Source organism: Adiantum capillus-veneris, chromosome 15 (genome assembly GCF_014529385.1).
Source record: "Adiantum capillus-veneris isolate H3 chromosome 15, ASM1452938v2, whole genome shotgun sequence".
NCBI classification, from domain to species: domain Eukaryota; kingdom Viridiplantae; phylum Streptophyta; class Polypodiopsida; order Polypodiales; family Pteridaceae; genus Adiantum; species Adiantum capillus-veneris.
Window position 1 is genome coordinate 31,134,568 of NC_140945.1, and position 10,590 is coordinate 31,145,157.

Below are 10,590 nucleotides of genomic sequence, written 5' to 3' on the forward strand. Positions count from 1 at the left end.
TTTGTCTACCAAATACATCGCCTCTTTCGTGACTTTCTCGAAAGTAACACATGTCTTTAAGTGAAAATATTTTTTGAGAGTATCATTTTGCAATCCCTCTATGAAAAGGACAGACAGTCTCTCATCCTAAGGTAGCTCTCTAGCAGGACATCTTTCTATGTATTGCTTAAATCGAAGCGAGGATTCCTTCACCTTTTCTTTTTCCTTTTGTCTAAATGCATAGATTTGGGAGATCGTATTATGCCTAATTCCTCTCTTTGAGAATTCCTCTAAAAATCCTCAAAGAAGTTGCTCTATGCTTGGGAATTCCTGGTTGTTTAATGGTTGTAAGGCTGTTCCTTCTAGGGTCAATCCAAATCCTTCGTATTGAGTATAAAAATTGTATACCTATTCAACCCTCAACACTTGTTTGAAAATTGAAACGTGAGCCTATAGATCCCCCAATCCACTATACTTTTTGGGTACACACTTAGCCACTTGAGATGGTCACATGCGTCTAGTCTCTGCAACCATCCTCTATCCTCCTGACATGGTCTCTCTAGTTTTTTATTCTCCCCTTGGCACTACAATCGATGTCCTCTCCACCATACATTCATCCGATTATTCTGTTTGATCTTGTGTAATAATCGAAGGGATTCTAGTTGCGTAAGTCAAATCAGGTGCTACACTGCCCCTATGTGTGTTCAAAGAAACCCTAGACCCCATTGATCCCATGGGTCCTACATTCGAGAATCGTTGGTGCCCAAATGAATCTTCCACTCTGGTTCTTACTTACGTACCCAGTTTTTGGTCTCGTTTGAGTCATTGTGGGTTTAACTTTCTTGGAATTTACATAATATTGGTGGAATGGTCCACCCAACTATGTATACCGCTCTAGCTCCTTACGGTCTATAGGAGAGTATTTTCAGCAATGCTTATCCATCTTGACCACTTGGATACTTCTCCCCTCTGTGTATGTAAAAACATATAGTCTCTTGCGGTTAGTCAGCTCCTCGATGCGGGGTTCATCACATCTATAATACAATGTATTTTCTTCATTGTTGAATTTATATAGCCCCACTAGGGATTTAATACTTACGTAATTACCAAAAGAATTGTGTGATCACAAGGTCTTATTGACACATTTAATTAATCACACTTAACATAATCACAAACAAGCCGGTTAAGAGTAACCTGGAAACCCACAAAAAGCCCGCTAGGCTATTCAGTTTTTCCTGCAGGCCCGCCGGGCTATTTAATTTTCCCTGTGGGCCCGCTAAGAAAATTGAATAGCCCAGTGGGGCCGAAAAATAATATATATAGGGCCCCAATTAGGCCCGCTGGGTGTTATTCTTTGAGCCATCTTGAGAGAGAGAGAGAGAGAGAGAGAGAGAGAGAGAGAGAGAGAGAGAGAGAGAGAGAGAGAGAGAGAGAGAGAGGACCACCTTTGCAGGTACGTCAAGAGGAGAGAGGGAGAGAGGGGGTCGTGTGAAAGCATGCATGCCTTTTGTTGCATTGCGTGACAGTCATAAGGTATCTTACCACACAACATCAGTGTGCGTAAGCTGTTCTACAGAACAGTGCTTACCACGGGGGCATCACCTCGATGACGCGGGGAATATGGTGTCTTTGTGTTAAGTATTGGCTCACTGTCTGGGTACTACATCGATAACACGACAATTCTAGTATACTTATGGTGAGTCAACTTACCTTTCCCTTTCCAGAAAAACATATGGACATTGGTCGATAATGTAGCTATATGATGCTCGTATGCAACCATGATTTTTCTTTAGATTCGGGTGGCACTGGATCGGTAATGTGGCTAATTGAGTGTCATTTGTTAGAAGCATCTATTTTTGCATAAATGTGGCGTTCATGTTGTTAGCCCGGCCGTATGAACGCCATATAACTTGTATGTGCATGTGCAATTCATTTTTTAAAGTATTAAGTATATGAATTACTTGGTCGGTAACGAGACGGTGAAGAGTATTTCATATACACATGTTTGAATTATTTGATATTGTTGGTTTTAAGTGTCCTTATGAAAATATATACTAGCTAATCATATTCAAAAGAATGCTTTATTCATCAATCATCATTGTTATTTTAAATGCTACATTTACATAAATTCTATGTAAAAAAGTATATGCACACAATTTGCATGTTAAATATTTATTTTTATCTTTTTAAATAGCAAGACGTTCTTTGCAATTCAAAGCCTGTGCAATTGAAAGAGTCAATCACAGCGCACTTATTGCAGAGAAGTGATTCCAATGTATAAAAATGTGTGCAAAATCGAGTTTCAATAGGAAGTTTCAACATCACTGACATGCACGTTCTTATAGATCGAGCACTCTTTGTCGTTTCAAGATACATTTCACAACTTGGCGTGCTGTCTCAAGTATTTTGGCAAACCATGTGGTTTCTTTACTAGTGTACCAATCCTTCAACACCAAGTTTCAGTTGTGCGTATTACAACCATTGGCAAAAATGCATGGATAACACTTCTTTATTATTTTGCTAGCACTTTAACACTTTTTTGCGTTGTCCATGACTACTTGAATGGCATGTTCTGCTCCGATTTCTTTAATTGCATTAATCAAGACCTCAAAAATATATTTGTCACTTTTAATTGCACGATAATTTTCAATCGCCTTTATGAACGTTTCTCCCCTTGGACAAACCAACATTACATTGATCAGTGGTCTTCTTTGAACATTTGATCAACCAGCACTCACAATTATGTATCCTGAAAGCGAAATATTCGCAAGTATTATTTTGGCAACACACTCTTTGACTTCGCTGTAACATTTCTCCAAGAGAACATTTTGTATCGTTTGATAAGAAGGAGCTGAAAATCCTGAGCCAAACTCACCGATTTTCTTCCAAGTGGCCTTCTAATGATTGCTGTCTACCATGACCAGAGCACTTCCAGTAAAGAAAATTGATTTGGCAAGTGTAGTTTGTGCTTCTTCTACAGACTGCATCCAAAAACTTTGATGCAATTATTTTTGACGCATTTGACCAAGTCCACCTTCATTGTGACACTTAAAAGGAACGTTGCTTGACATTTCGTCTCCCTGCGCAGGCTATTCTCCAATGTTAGTTTGTGTCACCATAGGATCAATAGAGTTAATGTTTCGCTCTAGGTGCTCCTGACTTGCACCATAATAAAGCTATATATCTGCCGTCTCTTGCCACCCTTTTTGGCGAGCTCTTCTCTCAAACACTTGGCAATTGCAGGTGCTTGAGGATGTTCACATTTCTTACAACTCTTTTTAATGTTACCCAAAAAATGGTTCCTAATATGTGGTGCACCGCCTAATTTTGTTGTGAAGCAAAATTTACATTGCCACTCCATATATCGACCACATATGTTGTGAGCATAATCCCACTCTTTGCCAGGAGCTTTTTTATTCTTTGGTTTCTTCGTACCACTTGTGCGGACATTTTGCTCCATTTCTTTAATTTAAAAATGATGACATAAGAACTAGATGTTCAATTTTTAAAACACTTTTCTTCTTTTCAATGTATATTAAAAAACTAATCACTAAGAAAGTAATCAAATCTACACAATATGAGATTTGCAATGCACTCTAGTCAATCCACATGAGCATGACTCTACAAATTCTCAATTGTTTTGGCTTTGTACCTTTATGTTCGGTGAAGGATTTAAATATTTTTAGAAGTGGTTACCCAATCAAGAATCACGTTCGGCCCAAAAAAAGGACCTGCGACTCTGTAACCTTAGGTCAATTCACAAGGAGATGAATGTACCTGCACTTGGATACACTCCATAGGGATTTTCGTAGTCAAAGCACCACGGTAAGCACGAGGTTTACTTTATATAATTACGTTCGTCGAGATTTTTTATTTTCCTGTGTGTGGCGGACCCGCCAGGCTATGTCTTTTCCCCAGGGGCCCATCGGAAAAAGTAAAAATCCCGGGGGGCCTTGAAGGAATATGCTTTTACCCGGTAGGCTACATGGCTGATCTTACAAAATCCAAACCTTGTTACCTCATTGGTTAACTTGTATTCCCCGGTTTGGTCTTACTTGTTGGGTCAAACTCTCTACACTTGCAACCTGTAAAAAAATGCTTGATTTTTTATTTTCCTGTGTGTGGCGGGCCCGCCAGGCTATGTCTTTTCCCCAGGGGCCCATCGAAAAAAGTAAAAATCCCGGGGGGCCTTGAAGGAATATGATTTTACCCGGTAGGCTACATGGCTAATCTTATGAAATCTAAACCTTGTTACCTCATTGGTTAACTTGTATTCCTTGGTTTGGTCTTACTTGTTGGGTCAAACTCTCTAGCACTTGCAACCTGTCAAAAAATGCTTGATGGCTACGAGTTTACAGCCGCTCTTGGTGGTTCAAGCATTCAATCGACAAGATTTTATCAGATACTTTCAATAGCGTCACAATTTTTCTCATAACATCCACAATTCAAGTCCAGTTTCAATTTGAAAAGACCACCAGGGTCCTGGAGACTATCTCTCTGTGTGGTGAAATTCTGCTCTTATTATGACTCAGAGGAACGTGGATTGCTATCCATGTTTGGAGGCGAAACGGACTTTTCTTGTTACCAACAAAAGCAGCATGATTAGTAGGTCATTTGGCACTAAAATTTCTGAGAATGGACCTCTAGATTGAAAATTAGGTCAGTTCTAGCACTTGCTCAGAATGCTAGATACTTTTGGGCTTTTGGCTTGGTTTTTGATATCCAAATTTAGTTTTGAAATGATCACTAGAGTCCTTGTGATGTGCTCTAGCTATGGCGCAGGTTTGGTATCAATCTGTGTCAGAGGAACATGAATCGCGATCCATGTACTTAGTTGTCAGATTGCACTAAAACTTGGCACACAACTTTCCTTTGGTCCACTGTGTTATCTTTATGGTTTTTTTGGGATTTGGACTTTTTTAGGCCACCCAAAAGTCAATCCTTAGGTCTGTTCCAGGGTTTTCACCTTGAATTGTTTCTGCCCTTTTTAACCCACTTTTTGAACTTTTTGACAATAGTTGTTTTGGGAAATGTTCTTCAAATCTTACCAATTGTCCACCTGTCAAATACCAGCTCAAAATCCCAATGAGGTACATGGATTGTGATCCATGTTGGGACATCATTTTGACATGATATTTGGTCAGCTTATAATATTGGATGTGGTGGTACTTTTTCCCAAATCTTTTTGGATTTGAACCACTTTTTCCCATCCAAAAGCAAGATTTTGTGCACTTTTTTGTTGTGGACTCTTTTGGAGAAAGTTGTTCCATTAGTTCTCAGGAGTGTACTAGTCAATTATTCCGTCCAAATGTCAACCTGGTACATGGATTGCGATCCATGTTTGGCAAAATTTGGTCATAAAATTTTTTTTAATGGTTCCTTGTCTTTAGTTAAACCCCATTCCCACCCCTTTTGAATTTGGACAACTAAAAATTCCATTTTCCTAAATTTTTCTCAATTTTTAAGGTTTTGTACATCTTAGCCCAATTTCTTGATTTGGATGTTCTTTTAGCAAACTCAGGATTTTGGTGTCTGGGAGTCGATTCTAACAAATGAGGACTGTTTCTAGTCAGTTGGCCAAAAAGGTACATGGATCGCGATCCATGTTGGGCAGGCAATCTGGGAAAAAACTGTTCAGTTTGTCTCCTGCAAGGTTGTATATCCCTTTTTGCTAGGTTTTGTTGAGTTTAATTTAGCTTTGAAGCTTTTACCATCAATTTGTAAATTTTCAAAGTTATGGTCTTTGATACCAAAATAAGGTTTGGGACAGTTTGTAACCTGATCCTTTTGGCCCCAATTGATGGTGAAAATTGTTACTTAATCTACTCCTATAAACTGAAATGTATCTACAAACATAAATAAGTTTAACACTGTTGAAATGAAAACGAAATGTATGGTGAAATAGTCCTTTTCAAGCATAGGAAAAATCAAAGAACGAAATACTTTTTGTACTTCACTCACAACTCTCTTTGCTCATAAGGAGTAGCACTGGGTGGTCCTTGACTCCAGTCTCTACTAAGTACTAAACCTACGTCTAGCTGCTTAATTGTATAAGTGTAAATGGAATGGGTGTCAAAATCTCTGGAAAGGATTTTTTGTACAACTAGGTCACTCACCACCTGAGGATTGACTTCCCCGACAACGGCGCCAATGTTAGCGGGTCGTGGCCACGAACGTCTGCAGCATAGCTATCTGGTACTAACATAATGTCAATACGCAAGGAAGCGACTCGAGATGGGGCACAGAGACTCAATGAGATTGTCAATTTCAAAGAAGTGAACCTAAAGAACCGTTTATGCATCTACAATAGCAAATCAACCACTTCCTAGTAAAAAAATCAGCGTATGTCTGATCTCGCTACTCTAGGTCATCACGCTTTTTCGGCACCCAAACAAATTCGGAATGCAACGAAACTTAAGGAGAGGTGTTACAACACCTAAGGGCATAATCCTACCAAGTTCTACAGTCATTTGGGAAGGTACATAAATCACAATGCATCCCAAAAAATGTATAGAAAATTGATACAGAACTACACAAAAAGGTTCCCTTCAAGCTTAAAAACACTCTTAAACATAAAAAATTAACCATTTAAGACCTCAAATCAGTGCATTTAGCTAACAGACTAGATGTCGTGAACCACCACCAAATTGAGAATGATTACACTTAGATTAAAGAGCAAGAGGCAAGAAACACAATGTGCTATTCGGAATCGAATTCTTATTACCAGACAAGGAGAAAGGTTGATTACAACTTGTAGCAGAAGTACAGCTCTCAGTTGACATCCAAGAAAATCCCAAAGATAGTGATAATGTGTCTTTCAAAACAAAGGGTTTTGACTTAAAAACTTGGGACCCTTTTCCACAACCATTGGGCACTTGCAAGGCTTGTAGGTTCTGAGTGGGTAATAGAGAATAACATGCTAAATTACAATTTGAGAAACATCAATAGCAGAATTACAAGGCTTCTTTTGAAAAAAAGGATTGAATACAATACAATTTGGCGTGTATCCGGCTTTTAGGTGACAATTTGCTGTACCCACCACACCTCTTCTACCGTGGAGAGGATTACTCACATAGCTATGAGAGGTTTAGAGATTCAAATTTTTCAATTTTCAAGAGGGAAGCGAGGGAATGACCTTATAGGCAATCCTCTTTCTCAAAAAAATTCCTTTGATTATGCTAATTTAACCTTCAAAACCTCAACTTTCTCTCGAGAAAATTAAGTATTAACTTAATTTGCATTACTAAACAAAACCTTGCATAGATACAACCAACATAGAAGTTATGTCTTCCTCCTAAGCAGAAAGGATTGCTTATGAAAATGTGAGAGTTTAAGCATGAATTTATGTAATCATGAATGTAAATCTCTTTAAAGAATGAGCAATAGCAAGATAACCTTACCTTAGTAGCGTGCATATCATAGGGTCTTCTCCTTGCTTTGGAAGAGTAACAACGAAGTGTGTTGATGTAGCCGGCTCTTTCCCGCTTCACTTCACTTGAAGGCCATCGATTTGGATATTGGAAGAATGAGAGGTTAAGAAAGATTCAAGCTATGGAAATCTTGAAGGCTAGGAGAGATAAGATAGAGAATGTAATGATAAATTTGAGTATGGATATGGACATGGATTCTCTTGGAGAGAGAGGTGTGTGTGTGTAGAGAATTAGCTTTGGCTTTCACAAGCTCACTCTTAAACTTGAACTTTCAAAAATGAGAAGAAAAGTGTTGAACAAGTAAAGACGGCCTCCTTTTAAGATTAATTTGATAAGGCCCTTAACTTATCTTCATAAGTTATTTTTGCATATCTTGATAGCCTTTCTTTCTTTTCAAAGCTTTTTTCAACAAGCTACTTTTTCAACAAGTGGCTTATTCAAAAAGATTTTTCAACAAGCTATATTTTCTTGAGATAAAACTAATTTTTCATGCATTGGTTATCATACATTCCCATGGTATAAACCGAAAGTGTCTCGTGAGTAGCTAGGGTGCTTGACTATAGCCCAAATTTACTCGTTTGTTTTCTATAAGTCGATGGCTTAGATATGTCGGTCAAGAGGAAGGGCTAGGAGGAGGACCTTACAAACTCCCCAACAAAATGAAAGAGTTGTCCTCAGCTTGAAACAAATAAAAAAGGTGGTAAATTTTCATTCGCAAGTTACACTTTCAACTTCTAGGTAATGCTTATTTATCATTCGCTAGTTGGCTTGTCTATATAAGGCACAATATTTTCATTTCTTATAGTATTCTTGCCTTTGTCTTTCACTTTTATTTCCATCTCCTTATCAAAATTTCTTAGGTTTGTCTCTTTGCTCATTACCTTACTTTATGGATCGGTGGCAAGAGCTACTTTTACTTGTGGCCATTCCTCATCTCCATCAAGCAAGTGAATCTGTGAGGAGAGATTTTGTGGAGCATTATGGGCACCTGCTTTTTCCTTACTTGGGAACTTTAGTCGCAGACACCAAGTTCCTAGTCCTTTGAGAAAGTACCTTCAGTGGGATAGCCCTTCCACCGAACCAAAACCTTCTAAACCATTTTGTGTAGCAGCTTTGGCTTCTTCATGTCTAAAATTTTCTCTAGCTCCATCCTCATACTCTTCCTTAGTCTCAACAATGGGAAATTGTCGATTTTGGTCACTAGCATTCAAGGCAGCATAGACATTGGCTTGTTCATATATCTCATCCTTTACTGAAGCAAAGTTTACTGTTGATGATCTAGGTGGTTAACGGTTGGCCATTGAGCATAAAAACGAGTGGTAGGGGGAGTTCTTGCTTGGGTTGGGTTTCTTCGTCTGGCTCTAAGATTTTTAGAATGTCCCCATTGATTGGGCGGGTTCTAAAAGTTAGCATGGGCACTTGAATTACTAGGGTCCTTTAGGGCATTGGGCCTTCTTATAACCAAATTCTAGGCACTCATAGCATTGAATTTTCCTTCCATTTTGAGTGACCGGAAAAGCATTCACATGAACAAAATGCAGTGGTGATTGGATTTGGGCAGCTGGCTTTGATATAAATGATACTTTGGTTGCTTGATAGGACCAATTAGGGTAGGATGTAAGTTCTTGCTTCCTATTGGTTGTAGTGCCTCCCTTAAAAAGGCTCTTATGCTTTGAATTTGCCTGGGTTAGAGCATCTGCAAGTGAGGCAGGCTACATCGAGAGCCAAATCTCCTCCAAGTCCAAGGATGAAGCGACTTAGCTTTTGTTCCTCTACCATGAGGGAAGAATATCTTGAAAGTCGAACAAAATCCTCATAGTAAGATTCGACAGACTTGTTTCCTAGCTTGCATGAAATAAAATCATTCATCTTAGTGGTGGAGTAGTCTAGGGGAAGTTAGTGTTCCTTGAAATGATGCTTTAACTCATCGCAACTCTGAGTCACCTCTGCTACTTGGCAAGATTGGCAATTGAGATTCCACCATGTTTTGCTGGTCCTTGTAGCTCAACTCTCTCCATGATCCCCTAAGCAATTGTATTATAGCGGGCAAGAGCAAAGTAGTCATTCATCTGAATTACCCATTCTTCTAGTTGAGTAGGCACATCATCACCTGTTCCAAGAAAAGGATGTGGTTGCACAGATTTGAGAAGGGCCTTGAGATTCCTGTCACAACCAAAATCCTCTACTAGGCCTGTAGTAGCAAGTGGCGTCTGATTTGATATAGGGAAGATTTGAGGTGTTGGTGGCACTCGTGCATCATGAAGCACAAGATTTGAAGCATTAGCTTTGGACAAGTCCCGAGTAGTCCTATCTCTTGGAGGTCTACGTGGCATACTTTATGGTTGAGGAAAACAAAACTACTTCCTCTTAGCAATAGATTCACAAATACTCAAGGATAGATTTAAAATTCTGTAAACGGCACACATTTTAAAGATGGATTCTCTTTAGGATGGCAAAAAAAAAAAAAAACAACAATAATTGGGCAAAAGGTTAACAATCAAGGAAGCACTTATCTAACATTCTGTAAAATGCCAAGTTCTTTCATTTCATGCGTTTGAGAGGATTGTCCTTAAATCTATAGGGTTCATAGTAATGCAAAATATAATATTATAGACTAGGAGTTAAAAAATGACTTGTGAGTCCAATTACAATGCCAATTTGTTTCAACAAGCGTCCAACAATAGTACTTGGAACCTACTCCCAATTTTGTTTTCTCTCACCATTTTTAGACAAAGATTATCCAAATCATAGTTATGAGACCCAAGGAAATATTCAAGTTATATTGTACTGGGTCTCCTATCTTTGCAGATTTCCAATTCTCTCTTTGGTAGGAAAGACGAGGTAGACAAAGTTCTTTATCATTGCCTCTTTGTTTCCTTCTTCCTTTCTAAAGTTACTATATCTCTTTATTCTTGCACGGACAAGAGAACTTCCTCTTTTTAATATTCCCATGTCTTTTTTGTCAATACCTCACTCTCTTCCTACAAAAGTTCATATTGAAAATCTTTATTTGGCCAAGGATAGAAAATAACTTTGATACCACTTGTGAGGGCTATGCTAAGGACCATCGGCTATACCATCTCAAATGGATACACCGTGATCTCCGACATCCCTCTTGCTTAAGACCAACACCCAGATAGGACTCCTGATGCTCTTTGATGCCAACTCAAGGGGGTGATAA